This window comes from Mesoplodon densirostris, chromosome X (assembly GCF_025265405.1).
Source record: "Mesoplodon densirostris isolate mMesDen1 chromosome X, mMesDen1 primary haplotype, whole genome shotgun sequence".
In the NCBI taxonomy this organism is placed as follows: Eukaryota; Metazoa; Chordata; class Mammalia; order Artiodactyla; family Ziphiidae; genus Mesoplodon; species Mesoplodon densirostris.
In genome coordinates this window covers 34,835,130-34,850,550 of record NC_082681.1, presented here as the reverse complement: position 1 = coordinate 34,850,550, position 15,421 = coordinate 34,835,130, and the positions used below count along the sequence as shown (strand labels likewise).

The 15,421-nt window shown below is 39.1% G+C and overlaps 1 long non-coding RNA gene across 1 annotated transcript in view; it reads left to right on the top strand.

Annotated features, from left to right (window-relative positions):
* Positions 1 to 15,421, top strand: part of LOC132482747 (uncharacterized) — a 178,960-nt gene that overhangs the window by 86,952 nt on the left and 76,587 nt on the right. The window lies entirely within an intron of this gene.

Here is a 15,421-nt window from a genome sequence, read left to right as displayed (position 1 = left end):
AAAGTACTTTCACATCCATTATCTCATTTAATTCTTACAACAGTCCTGTGGGTAAGCATACCAATTATTATCATCAGATTCTAGGTTTGCACATTAGAAAACTGAGGCAAGTTCAAAGTGATGAACTAACTTGCTCGAGGTTACACAGCACTGTGGCCAAAATCTGTGTTCTTCACCACCATTGCACAACCACCACTACTGCTTTCTTCTACTTCTCTTCCTTCTGTATTTTCTTTTCCTCCATCTGTCTCTTCTTCCTTTACCATCTTTTCCTCCCCCTCGTCTACCTTCTCATCCACCAATAGGATTTATTGAGCTTAATAGGTGCTGAGAATGATGCCTAGTGCTTTAAATCCAGTTTCATTTAATTTGTACAATGATGATTATCCTCATTAAATAGATGTGAAAACTGAGTCTAGGAGAGTGAAATATCACACTGTTAATATGTGATGAGCCACAATTAGAACATAGGCCTCCTAAGAGCTAATTCATTGGTTTCTGACATGAGTATCTGATCAACCAAAGCACACTAAGTATAATGATGCATGTTCTTTCATTGAAACCAGATGAAAAAATGTGATGTAGAAAGGACTTGTCTTTGGAACTTGCATTTCCTCTGCTTTGACTCTTTGGATTTCCTATTAAGTTGAATGTACCTAATGCTATAATGGTATATAAATAATGGTTTAGGCAAGGCCTGGAACATAAGGGATAAAGGCAGTATCCTGATACTGAAACGAGGAGGCAGGTCAGTTGAAAGGCAGTAACACTGACTTGATAATAAACCTCAGAACTTTGGATCTGTGAGTGCAGTTCTTATACTTAACTCATCTAGAAGCTAGGTTTTTCCCTAGAGCAGCAAACCAGGCTGAACCTGCAGGCAGAAGTGAAGTGGCTTTTGCTGAAGATCTTGACAGTGGAGACAGTAAGCCAGGCTTGTCATTATGGTATGTGGATGAAGTGCTGCTTTCATGCTTTGAGAGGTGAGAAAATGCTAACCTGCTATAAACTCAGAAAGTTTACAAGTATCTTCACTCCCCAATGCCTGGCAGATGTGCCTACAGAGCTTTCATAGCCTGTTATAGCTGTCTTTAGTTTGCTTTGGATGAACTCTGGATGCCAAACTTCCATATAAATAATCAGTATTTCCTGCATATTCTTAACTATCCTCAGGTTGTGCTTTCTGGTACCTTACAATTTTCTATTTTAAATTAAGCTTGGAAAAGCAACAAACCACTTCCAGGCAGACACTTTTTCCTGGGTTGTAGAGGGTAATTATACATGTTGGAGGGTAGGGATTTGAAAGCACATGTAATATTATTATTAATAGATGGCTGGGACATACATTCTTCATCTCAATGTAAGTAAGGGTTTCAGCATATCTTGGGGGATTTTTCATTCTTATTAGGGAAAAAATGAAAGATAGCTAGTTTATTTTTGTGAGACATGATCAATAATTGAGCTTCTTGGACATAAATTATATCCCATGCATACTATCTTGTTCCATTTTCTCTAAGTGCTGTTTCATCCCAGTGATTGAAAGACTCATTCTGAAGTTCATTCTTGCCATCTTTTTTGTTTTAGGGAAAAGATATGTGATGCATAGGAAGACCACAGGAAGTAGTTGCCCAGTTTGAACACTATTTCTCTTGGGAGCATTTGTTGAAAGCAACTAGAGGCAATTGTTGAACATTGTGGCTGACTGAGGGGGTGAATAATAGTTGGGGTACACCAGGGGTCCCCAACCTGTGGGCCACAGACCGCTACCGGTCCGCAGCCTGTTAGGAACTGGGCTGCACAGCAGGAGGTGAGCAGCTGGCCAGCGAGCAAAGTTTCATCTGCTGCTCCCCATCGCTTCCCCTCGCTCGCATTACCGCCTGAACCACCCCCCACCTCCCCGTCTGTGGAAAAATTGTCTTCCACAAAACCAGTCCCTGGCGCCAAAAAGGTTGGGGACTGCTGGAGTACACAATAGACTAACAAAAATTAATAGAATTTGTTGCTAGCAAATTTGTCCTACAAGAAATACTAAAGAGAGTTCTTTATGCTGAAATGAAGGGATATAGACACATAAGTAAATCCTCATTAATAAGTGAAGAACATCCAAAAAGGCAAGATAATAGGAAATGTGATAGACACTATAAATGTATTTTTATAAGTTTTTATCTGATTTAAAAAAACAACTGCACAAAGCAATAATGAAAATCTTTGCTGATAGGCATACAGTGTGTAAAGATGCTCAATATCATTACTCATTAGGGAAATGCAAACCACAATGAGAAAGCACTCACTAGGATGGCTATAATCAAAAACATAGGTAATAATAATTGTTGGCAAGAATGTAGAGGAAATGAAACCCATATACATTGATGTTGAGAATATGAAAAGTACAGCCTCTTGGAAAACAGTTTGGAGGTTCCTTAAAATGTTAAATACAGTTACCACATAACCCAATAATTCCACTCCTAGATATATACCCAAGAGGATCTAAAACATATGTCCACACAAAAACTTGTACATGAATGTTTTAGTAGCATTATTTATAATCGTTGAAAAGTGGAAGAGGGGCTTCCCTGGTGGCGCAGTGGTTGAGAGTCCGCCTGACGATGCAGGGGACACGGGTTCGTGCCCCGGTCTGGGAAGATCCCACATGCCGCGGAGCGGCTGGGCCCGTGAGCCATGGCCACTGAGCCTGTGCGTCCGGAGACTAGCTCTGCAACGGGAGAGGCCACAACAGTGAGAGGCCCAAGTACCGCAAAAAGAAAAAAGAAAAAAAAGAAAAAAAAAGAAAAGTGGAAGAAACTCAAATGTCCATCAGTTGATGAATGGATAAACAAAATGTGGTATATCAATACAGCTGAATATTAGTCAGTCATAAAAAGGAATGAAGTACTGATTCGTACTATAAACTAGATAAACCTAGAAAACATTATGCTCAGTGGGAGAATCCAGACACAAAAGGCAACATATTGTATGATTACATTTATGTGAAATGTCCAGACTAGAAAAATCTGTAGAGAAGGAAAGTAGATTAGTGGTTTCCTAACGCTGGATGGGAAAGTGATGAGAGGATTGGTTGATGAAGGATAAAGGGTAGAGTTTCATGTGGGGGTAATGAAAACGTTCTGGAATTAGATAGTGGGGATAGCTGCATTCTTTGTGAATATACCAAAACCACTGAATTCTATAGTTTAAAGGGGTTAATTTTATAGTATGTGAATTATATCTCAGTAAGAAATTGTATTCAAAAGGGAACCAATGTGTAACAAAAGATTAAAGAAAATATACCAAAATATTGATAGCAAAAAAAAAAGTTGTAGAAAATGTTTCTCTTTAAGAATTCTCTGCCATTGGTGGCACTCAGCAACCTAGTTATTGATATAAAATGGAGATAAAATATCTGAGCAGAAAAAGGTTATTAGCAGGAAGTTATTTTGCACTCCATTCTACCTTTTAATCTTTTGAGTGTGCCAAAAGAAAATCCAGGGGCAGGGACAAAAATCTGTGCCAATAGGCCACATATGACCTGTGATTTTTTACATGGTTCAATTAAAATGATTTTTCTTCTGTAAGCAAAGAGAAAGGAGATAGCTTTCAGAGTTATGATATTGATGCTGGAGGACAATGAACATGTAAACACTTGGATAGTCATCCATTAATTAGCTCTTTAATCTGTAAATATGATTCAGTTTAATGTATGTTTGTATGTGTTACTTCAATTTTAAAAAAGTCAAAGAAAAGAAGGTCATCGTGTCACACCCCTCTGGTACTTAAAATCCTCAAATGATTACCATTGCACTAGGGATAAATGCAAACAATGGACCGTGACTTTCAAAGTACCACCTGACCCGACGGTCTGCCTCTCTAATCTCAACTAGCACCCTTTCTTGTGTCTCTACATCTTCCTTTCATTATCAGACTCCTTCCCTTCTTGGGTCTTTACCCTTGTGGTTTCTCTGCCCTAACAGTCACATGGCCAGCCCCCATTTAGGTCACAATTCAAATTGTGACCTCCTGAAGTGACTCTTCTCAGACTTCACTCCCTATTACATCATTCCTTTTTTTTCTCTTTTGAATTTTTATTGGGATAGAACTGAGATACATCACTGTATAAATTTAAGGTGTACAGCATAAAGACTTGATTTGTGTACATTATGAAATGATTACCACAATAAATTTAGTGAACATCTGTCATCTCATAGAGATACAACATTAAAGGAATAGAGAAAATATACCTTTTTTCCTTGTGATGGGGACTCCTAGCATTTACTCTCTTAACAACTTTCATCTATGACACACAGTTGTGTTATATTTATCATGTTGTAAATTACATCCTAGTACTTATTTATCTTATAACTGGCAGTTTGTACCTTTTGACTATTTTCATCCAATTACTCCCCTTCCCCTGAATCCCCGCCTCTGGTAGCCGCAAATCGGATCTCTTTTTCTAAGAGTTTATTTTTTGTTTTTGAAGTATAATTGACTTACAATGTTATGTTAATTCCAGGTACACAGCATAATGATCCAATATTTTTGTACATTTCAAAATGATCATTATGATAAATCTAGTTGCTATCTGTCATCATATAACGACTTGTACTGACTGGCTGGTGGTCCCGGCACTAATAAGCTAGAGGGAGGATTCCAAAATGGCACTTGCCAGCACCAGTGTCCTTGTAGTAGGATGAGCTCCCCAAAATGGCTGCTGCCAGCATCTATGTCCCCAGAGTGAGCCCCAGCTGCCTCCTGCCTCTCCAGGAGGTTCTCCAAGATTAGCAAGTGGGTCTGACTCAGGCTCCTTTCAAATTACTGCTTCTGCCCTGGGTCCTGGAGCATGTGAGATTTTGTGTGCACCCTTTAAGAGTGGAGTCTCTATTTCTCACAGCCCTCTAGCTCTCCTGAAAGTAAACTCTGCTGGCCTTCAAAGCCAAATGTTCTGGGGTATCATCTTCCTCGTGCAGGAGCCCCAGGTTGGGGAGCCCAGTGTGGGGCTCAGACACTTTGCTCCTTGGGGAGAACCTCTGCAATTGTAATTATCTTCTGCTGTGTGGGTCACCTCCCTGGGGGTGTGGGTCTTGACTATACCACATCTCCACTCCTCCTACCCGTCTCCTTGTGGCTCCTTTTTTATATCTTTAGTTGTAGAAGATCTTTTCTGCTAGTCTTCAGGTCACTCTCACTGATAGTTGCTCTATAAATAGTTGTAATTTTGGTGTGCCCATGGGAGCTGATGAGCTCAGGGTCTTCCTGCTCCGCCATCTTGGCCACTCCTCCTACACCATTCTGTCTTAATGCGGTTTTTTTGTTGTGTTTCTCCCCCCATAGTTTTTTGTTGAGTTGATTTAGTTGGTAGCCAAGGTGGAGGACAGCTCAGGAGCAGGAGGCAATTCTCACTCTTTAGGTGCAGGTTGACCTCTCAAGATAGACTCAAACTTGGTGAAATCTGAGAGAGATGCCTTGGCAACAGCTGCCATCCGAACCACTGCCATGTGCAGTACCTTGTGATGGGAACTCTTAGGATTTACTCTGAGGCGAGCAAAAGTCGTAAAAAAGGATTGAGAATTTTAGCCAGTCTCTCCTACGTGAAAGTTACATAGCTGTGACAGTTTCTCAAACTTTCCTTGCTTTTAACAACCTTGACAGTTTTGAGGATTCCTGATAGGTATTTTGTGGAAAGTCCCTCAATCAGGATTTTTCTGATATTTTCCCCATGATTAGACTGGGGTTATAGGTTTTGGAGAGGAAGACCACAGAAGTAAAGTGCCATTCTCACCACATCACATCAAGCGTCCATGCTTCTCACGTCTTATCACTGATGATGTTAACCTTGATCACGGGGCTGAGGTAGTGTTTGTCAGGCTTCTCCACTGTAAAGTTACAATTTCACCCCCTTTCCATATTCTACACTTCGGAAGGAAGTCACTATGCACAACCTCCACTGTGTTCGAGCTCCTTGAGAGCAGAATATCTAGATAAATCTTCCAAAGGGAGACTTGGCTATTCTCCCCCATTCATTTCTTTATTTAATCATTTATATCAATATAGACTCAGGTTATATATTTTGTACTTTGGGCTGTAATTTAATACCACTTTGTTACTCAAATTGTTCCAGCTTTGGCCATTGAGAGCTCTTCCTGTTGGCTCCTGTGTCCCTTTGACATACTCCCGTCATTCTGATTCTTTGAGCATTTCCTTAATTTGTGGCACTAAAAGATGCTCCAGGCTTCTCTTGTATGTTACCTGCCACAGTCCTTGAATCAGCCTTTCTCCAGAGATCCCTGGTTCCTTTTATTGGAGAATAGTAGAAACCAAGATCTGTGTGCTGGGTATGCTCATTACCACTGGGGTGTCATTGCTTCCAGGCCCTTTCAGCTGATAGAGCAAAGAAACATGTGTCTATACCAATCTGTATATATACATGTCTATAAAGATTTCTATAGGCATCTATCAGTATTTAACTAAACATGAGTTCAAACTGATGATTCCTCCTCTAATCCTTTACCACGTGACTATTCACACCTGTTCCCATTGCTTGTAACCTCCCTCCCCAACAGGAAGAAACCCGGCTCCCACCATTTGCCATCCGTTTACTTAATTGTTCAATTCTAGTATACATGTATAGTGGTCTCAGAATTGTTAACCTGTATTTCCATGGGAAATAATTTTATCAACTAGAGTACAGTGTTTATATACCATTCCTTTTGCCTTTAATCTTACCATCCACTCATTTCCAAAATTACTTTTGTCAGCATCTCTTGTGCCTTCTTCCTTCAGTGAGGTTGTTGCACATGTTTGTAATAGTTACATTCTTTTGTCACAGTCTGAATTGCCTCCTAAATTACTTTGGTTTTATAGACATTAAGGTTCACACTTTCTGCTGTAAAGTTCTGTGGGTTTTGACAAACGCATAGTGTCATGTATCTACGGATACAGCTCTTTGGCACTTGATCATATTAACACACGAGACCAGGACATATTGTATGTAGAGGAAATTTTTTTCAAAACTGATGCTTTCGGTGAACACATAACTTTAAAACATTTTAAAAAGAATTTAGTTAAAAAGAATTTATTTTTTAAGAATTTATTTATTTAAAAAGAATTTATTTTCCTGAAAGGTATTTTTCTCCTGAAAGGAAGGTGAATTAGTTAATTCTTAATCTTTTTATAAAATGGTGCCTTATGAGACTGTAAACATTTTATTTTTTTATCTCGTGTGTGTTCTTTCCATTTTAATATCCCTATGTGGTGCATTGCTCTATGGAACATAGCAATCTACTCTGCAGTATCATATTTTATCAAGCCAGGTTTTGTTTGTTTGCTTTGTCCTTGTTTTCATTTTCCTTTTTCTGCAGCAATAGAAATACAGAGTAGTAGGTTCAGAAAGGAACTGCAAGAGAGTCTAATATCAGCAGGTATTTAATGGATAAGTCAGTATTTTACAAAACCAGTTAGGCTCTGGGTGGTTTCCTTTTCCTTCCTGTATTAGTCCCTGCCTGTCTGATTTCAGCACAGCAGAGTATCTCTAAGTTATATATGAGAAAAATTGAAAGCCAATTTGCACTCAAACACCATAATGACAAATATGCTGACACAGGGGTATCACTGATGCAGTGTATCACATACAGTGGGAAACTTGGTGAAAACACACATTCTCATGGCCTATGCTTTACTTGCTAAATCAGAACCTCTGGGAGTTTCTGGGTCCAGTAATGTGTGTTTTAACAATTTCTCAAGGTTATTCCCAATTTTCAGAACCACTGGGTGAGTGGTAACTATTACAGAGCAATGCTTATTCTCTTTCAGTAGGACATTGTCTATTTCATTTTCTTTCACCGTTTACCTTTTTCTTAATTTTCAATGGAAGGATTTGTCACTGAAACATTCGATTACCTCGTTATCTATTTATAAGTGGATAAAAGCCTTTGTTAAAATAGTATAAGCAGGGACTCAATTTATCCCTTTGGAGTGGGGGAAACTGTAGGAGAATGGGTGTATGCATGTGGTCCCAATAGCAGTAGCAGGTCACTGCAGGACTAGATACAAAGGATCATTCTCTTCTTTCTACAATTTCCATTCTTTTGTTGGTCATCATAGTTTAATAGCAAATCTGTTTGGCCTAATATGATCTAAGTCTCCTTATAGAACATAAAGATGACTTGAAAGTTGTGGGGTAACCCTCTCATGCTGGGTGTAGAGATGAGCTGTGAGATCCAGTCTGTAGAGAAAGAAAAATGAAAACATCAAATAGAAGCAACAATGAAAGACCATGAGATCACAAGAAAAGAGAAAGACAAACACACAGGATGAATAGTTCTCAGATGACTTTTCAGTTCATGCTTCCAGTACCTCATGAGGCCTGGCTGTATTTCTGCCCTTGGGGTCTGGGAGAAAGAAGTACATCTTTATAATAAAACCTCCCCGTTGCTTATGTTAGTGTGAGTTTCCATTGCATACCAACCAACCTCCCAACTCCAGGACTTAAATTCTTCTTTTTATACCTAAATCTCTGTCCCACATCTTCTCACACTGCTATGGTTTTTGCTTATTTTGAATATGCTATTGGGTTGGCCAAAAAGTTCGTTTGGTGGCTCTAGTAGCACTTAGTTGTCTTTAACTTCATTTGAAACAATTTTGTTAGATTGCATTGTGACAGCTGTCATATCAGTGTGCATTTAAAAAAAATCAAAATTGGTGAACTTTTGTGTAGCCATTTTAATATTGAAGATGGAAGAAAAAAGCAACATTTTGGGCATATTATGCTTTATTATTTCAAGAAAGGTAAAAACACAACTGAAACTCAAAAAAAGATTTGTGCAGTGTATGGAGAAGGTGCTGTGACTGATCGAATGTGTCAAAAGTGGTTTGCGAAGTTTTGTGCTGGAGATTTCTCTCTGGACGATGCTCCACGGTCAGGTGGACCAGTTGAAGTTGATAGCGATCAAATTGAGACATTAATTGAGAACAGTCAACGTTATACCACGTGGGAGATAGCTGACATACTCAAAATATCCAAATCAAGTGTTGAAAATCATTTGCACCAGCTTGGTTATGTGAATCACTTTGATGTTTGGGTTCCACATAAGTTAAGCGAAAAAAAACCTTCTTGACCGTATTTCTGCATGCAATTCTCTACTGAAATGTAATGAAAACGTTCCGTTTTTAAAACAAATTGTGATGGGCGATGAAAATACTGTACAATAATGTGGAACGGAAGAGATCGAGGGGCAAGTGAAATGAACCACCACCAACCACACCAAAGGCCAGTCTTCATCCAAAGAAGGTGATGTTGTGTATATGGTGGGATTGGAGGGGAGTCCTCTATTATGAGTTCCTTCCAGAAGACCAAACAATTAATTCCAACAAGTACTGCTCCCAATTAGACCAACTGAAAGCAGCACTTGATGAAAAGCGTCCAGAATTAGTCAACAGAAAATGCATAATTTTCCATCAGAATAACGCAAGACCGTATGTTTCTTTGATGACCAGGCAAAAACTGTTACAGCTTGGCTGGGAAGTTCTGATTCATCTGCCGTATTCACCAGACATTGTGCCTTTGGATTTCCATTTATTTCGGTCTTTACAAAATTCTCTTAATGGAAAAAATTTCAATTCCTTGGAAGACTGTAAAAGGCACCTGGAACAGTTCTTTGCTCAAAAAGATTAAAAGTTTTGGGAAAATGGAATTATGAAGTTGCCTGAAAAATGGCAGAAGGTAGTGGAATAAAATGGTGAATGCGTTGTTCAATAAAGTTGTTGGTGAAAATGAAAGATGCCTCTTATTTTTACTTAAAAACCAAAGGAACTCTTTGGCCAACCCAATATAGTAACAGCTGGAAGATGTCTTGGAGTAAGTGTGACTACTGCATTGCAATTAAAATTAGGAAGTAATTTCTTACAACTGTGACATTATATGTATATCAAAGCTAAAACAGAAATGCATTTTCTCCCCTAAATATTAATACGTTTAAAGGTGATACCCTCTTATATATCTTTTTTTTTTTTTTTTTTTTTTTTTTTTTTTTTTTTTTGCAGTACGCGGGCCTCTCACTGTTGTGGCCTCTCCCATTGCGGAGCACAGGCTCCGGACGCGCAGGCTCAGTGGCCATGGCTCACGGGCCCAGCCGCTCCGCGGCATGTAGGATCTTCCTGGACTGGGGCACGAACCCATGTCCCCTGCATCGGCAGGCGGACTCCCAACCACTGCGCCACCAGGGAAGCCCTCTTATATATCTTGAAAGGTCCTCAGAAAGTAAAAGAATCTTTCACAACTGAAGTGACATCGCTATTGATCATTCAAAATCCCAAATTAAACTTCTGATCAAATGCTTTCTCTAAAACATAAAATGAAATCCTTTGTTGTTTCATGAGAAATACTCGTCATTAGAGTTTTGTGTCAACGTTCCATGAGATGAAAAAGTATATAATTATGGTCACAGTTAGCCTTATATTGTTATACTTGCATTTAGGAAATTGAATTGTAAAATTAAAGATGTAGAAAACAATGTTCCAGGGCTTCCCTGGTAGCGCAGTGGTTGAGAATCCGCCTGCCAAGGCAGGGGACACGGGTTCGAGCCCTGGTCCGGGAAGATCTCACATGCCACAGAGCAGCTGGGCCCGTGCACCACAACTACTGAAGCCTGCGCGCCTGGAGCCCGTGCTCCACAACAAGAGAGGCCACCGCAAAGAGAAGCCTGTGCACCGCAATGAAGAGTGGCCCCCTCTCGCTGCAACTGGGGAAAGCCCGCACACAACAACAGGGATCCAATGCAGCCAAAAATAAATACATAAATAAATTAATTTTTTTAAATCTTTTTTTAAAAAAAAGAAAACAATGCTCCAAATCACTCAGTAAAGAGTAAGAAATAAATTGTGGTGAAACAGCAGAGGCCACCCTGCATTACTTTGCTTCTTCCACCCCCAGGCTGAAATAAGCCCGAGTCTCCTTTTTAAGTAATAGCCTTGTAAACACAATCCACACACCCCATGCCATAACTGCCTGCCATTTCTCTCCATCAGTATTAAGGTAATAATTAAGAGTGTAAGAAATTAATCTCACAGAGTGAGTAATCTTGGGCTACAGATAGATACATTTCCAGGTCAGTTTAGTTACTTTACCTAAGATCCTTTTGGGTACAGCTTACCTCTAGCCTCCTCTTCAGGATTGTACATTTTAATTCCATCCTGCTTCTTTACCCCTAGGCCAGGTAGCTCTCACTCAACATCTCTAGATACTAAAGAATTGAGGTTCTCTCTATCAGATCATCTAGGCACAATCTGAATTTTCAGTAGATTGCAGGGATTAGGTCATACCCTTAACCATAATTTTAGGGTCTTCATTAGCTCACATTTCACTATTGTGTAAACTAGAAAAAGTACCTCTTTGGCAAATGTATGCCCTTAGGTTCAAGGCTTGGCGAATGGATCACGGGCTGGATTTCAATCCCTTTTCTCCCATGGCTGGACACAGCCCTGCCTGGCAACTGTGTGTATCTTGCACAGAAGGTTGCACCAGGCAGGCAGTGGATATATGTATACACACAGAATATAGGGAACACCTAAATTTAGCTAAATTGCAGGCCATGCCTTCACAATTTAGGGTAATTCCTCCATCCCTCTGGTTTTTAAACACAGAAGTCTCTCATGGTGAAAGAGAGAGTCAGATGTGCCTTGATTTGAATACCCACTGGTGCTACCTGTTACCTGGCAGCTTTTGAAACCCTGGATAAATTCCTCCATTAAAGCTTCCTCATTTGTAAAAGAGGAATACTATTTACATAGTCTGCTGTGAAGGTTAAAGAAAATTATGTAGGCAAAGCACATTTGGCGTTGTAGAATATCAATACATCCTATTATCTTTCACTGTATTTGTCCTTTAGCCTACTTTCTCTACTTGTTTGGATAGCTGTTTTCCTCTGGAAAGAACAGAGCTTAAAACTCTGTGTTCAGTTCTGTTCTCCTCTGTCAGATATTAATTATCATCATCATAATAGTTAACATTTATTAACTGCTTACTGTATCTAGGGACTATTCCAAACCCTTCCATGTATTATCTCATTTAATGCTTACACCAGCTTTATGAGGGAGGGACAGATGTGGTCAGCGGTTTACATTTGATGAAATGAATCTGAGAGAGGATAAGTCACTTAACCCAAATTACACAAATAACTATTGGCTGAGAGGGATTGGAATTTAGGCTCTTCTACGCTAGAATCCTCATTCTTTCTTTTTTCTTTTTTAATTAGGTGAGGTGGTAAGCCACCCAAATCCATCTTCTCCCATCTCTGCCCTGTTCTGTGCCCCAAGAGAGTGGCCTCAGTGGATTCTATCACCCAGGGGTCTTTGCCCTCTGGTTTGTAGTTGGGTTTGGCCAGTGTGGGGGGAAGTGTCAGGAGATTAAAGATGGGAGGAAGAGACCAGTTGGGATATTTCTTCTTGACACCTCCCCTTTGCCTTGGCACACTTCTGACAGTGGCCGTGTTCTTCTGTGGTCACAGCTGCAGCTTTCACCAAGCTCTGGTAACATTAGTTCCTCCCTCATCTCTTTCTACTTTTGTAGTCATAGGATAGAGTCCTCATTCTTAACTACTCAAATTATACTATCTCCCAGGAAGTCTCTGATTCATTACAGGTTAGCGTTCGTCCTTGTGAACATTTACATCTATCATCTAAAATTTCTCTGCTTTGTGATCAAAGAGAACAGAATGCTCCATACAAAGAATGCAGTCCCAGAATTGAACATGGGTTCTCAGGAGAGTTGTGGTTGAGATGGTGGGTTCTGGATTCTGAGTGCCAGAGTTTGCATCTTCTTGCTGTGGGACTTTGGGCAAGTTGCTTAACCTCCATTGCCCTCCATGCCTGTTTCTTCATGTGTTAAATGGGAGGGGAAAAAATCTACTTTATTAGCTTTTTTGGGTGAGGATTAAGTATTATAATACATGTTTTAAAAAAAGCATTTTGAATAGTGCCTGACGTACATAAAGACCTCAGCAAAAGTTGACATATTAGTATGCATATTTTCATTTATGACCTAGCCACCATATTTCAGATTACAGTGTACACCCAAAAGTATGCCATACCTTAGGAATTCTTGTTATGAGAAAACTGAATTTAATAAAACCAGTGATTGGGGTGATTGCATTTTACTAAATTATCTTTTCAGAAAAACATAAGACCCCTGGATATTTTTAAACAGGGAGCTTACTCCTCTCATACATATAAAATGGAATGATTTATGAAACTTAAATATTTTTCAGAAAAAAATTCACTAATTTACTTATTGCTGCATAGCAAGTTACCCCAAAACTTAGTGGCTTCAAACAGCAAACATTTATTATCTCACAGTTGCTCTGGGTCAGGAATATGGAGCAGCCTCTGCTTGAAGATCTCTAACACAGCTCAAAAGAGGTAGGAGTTGCTTTCAAGCTTGCTCATATGGCCTAAGTCCCTCCCCATGGCTATGGTTAGTGATATCAGTTCCTTACTACTTGGGCAAAGAATTACTCAAAATATGATAGTTGGCTTCCACCAGAGCAGTGAATGAGATAGGGTGAGAGATGGCAAGTAAAATGGAAGCCAGAGTCTTCTTATAAACTAACCTCGAGAAATGACTTCCTATTATATCACTTTTGCTGTATTCTGTTTGAGGCAAGTCACTAGTTCCACTCCACACTGGAGGAGGGATTACACAAGGGCATTCATCTCAGAAGGCGGGTGCCTTTGGGGCCATTTGAGGGACTGCCTACCTGAACTGAAATGGAGGAAAGCAAGAGATACCTATTCATCCATTTTGTCAAACCCAAATTATTAGTTAAGGATCCATTTCTGAAATGTTATCGATTTAGAAGTTTCATGTTATCGATTTAGAAGTTTCTTATTAGATTTCTCCATGCTTAAGTATAATTTTCATGAATGTGTGCTCCTTTAAAATCATTCTCCTTTCAATATTTAGTATAACTTTCCCTGGATGCCCATCTTTTCCTCCTCTTCCATTAGCTTTTCACCTATGTTTCCCACCAAAAATGTTCAGGAAAGAGACAGACTGCATTAAATCAAGAGCATAATTATTTCCATTACCCCGGATGTGATGCATATGGTTGGAGAACTGAGTCCTTTCTTTGAACTGGATTTAATTAAAAGACCATGAAATCAGTATTAAGATGGGGTCAAGTTTTAACAGTACTATGAGACCGTAGATTAGAACAAGAGAAATTGCATCCAGAAATGACTTTATGGGTGTCAGCTGAGTAGCCTACATGATACTTGAAGCTCTTCTAGGATGCTATTTTTCTGCCTGCTTATATGCATTGAAAAAATTGTCAAAATGTGTCAGAAACACACTTGCTCTCATTTTTTGCACACTAACAGTAGTAAAGTTGGAAGCTGGCGGAGTTTGAACATTAATATACATTTCTGTGAGTTTAAGAAGCAATTTATGATTTTTCCTCACCTTTCCACATTCCATTCCATTACGGAAATGGGAAGATTTAATGGTCTTATGCTCTATCTTCTATATTTCTACTTCAGTGTTCAAATAAAGCTCTTGCCACTGGCATCTGGGAATGTCAAGAACATTCTAGACCCTCTTATATATGTATTTAACTAACCTGACTTTGTGTCTTAATCTGGCTCTGCAGACAGAGAGTAAACCCAGGGAGTGCTTCATCCTTATCTTATGTACCAGCCGCACTAAAATTATTGATTACTGTCTCCATACCCATTGATTCTGGCAGTGGCAAAAATACAATGTGCAGGCTAGTATTTTTTTAAAATAAAGATAGGCCCATTTTGTTTTAATGTATTACATAGGCAACAAAGGAAAAAGTAAGTGTAGTCCCATTTTTCATTCCACTCTTTTTTCTGAAGTCCCCACTTTAGCATATGTATATACTTTCAGGATGGTTCTATGCATCCACAATCAGCTATATCTAACTAACCCATTGGGTCTCATATATCTTGTTTATGTGGCCACCTGGCATCATAACATGCGTCTCGTGTTGTAAATTGTTTTATTTGCTTAACAATATATCTCCAGTAACTTTTTCAGGGCAGTATATATAGATATAATATTATAAACCACGTTACTAGCTATGTGATATTCTATATATAATAATAGCTGTATAGCATAATTGAGGTATGATTAATTTAACCAGTCTGATACTGATGAACACTTACATTGTCACCAACTTTTCCCTACTAAAACAATGCTACTGAAAACTATTCTTGCCTGCTTGTGAGAGTTTTGTATGACAAATTCCTTTTGAATCAAACAATACATGCATTATACATTTTTTATAGAGATTGCCAAGTTGTTAGTGAGCTACAAGAGAACAAAGATAGATAACAATATCAAGAAAACAACACACGAACAAAACAAGAATTTCAACAATGAGACAGAAATCATAAAAAAGAACCAAACAGAAAT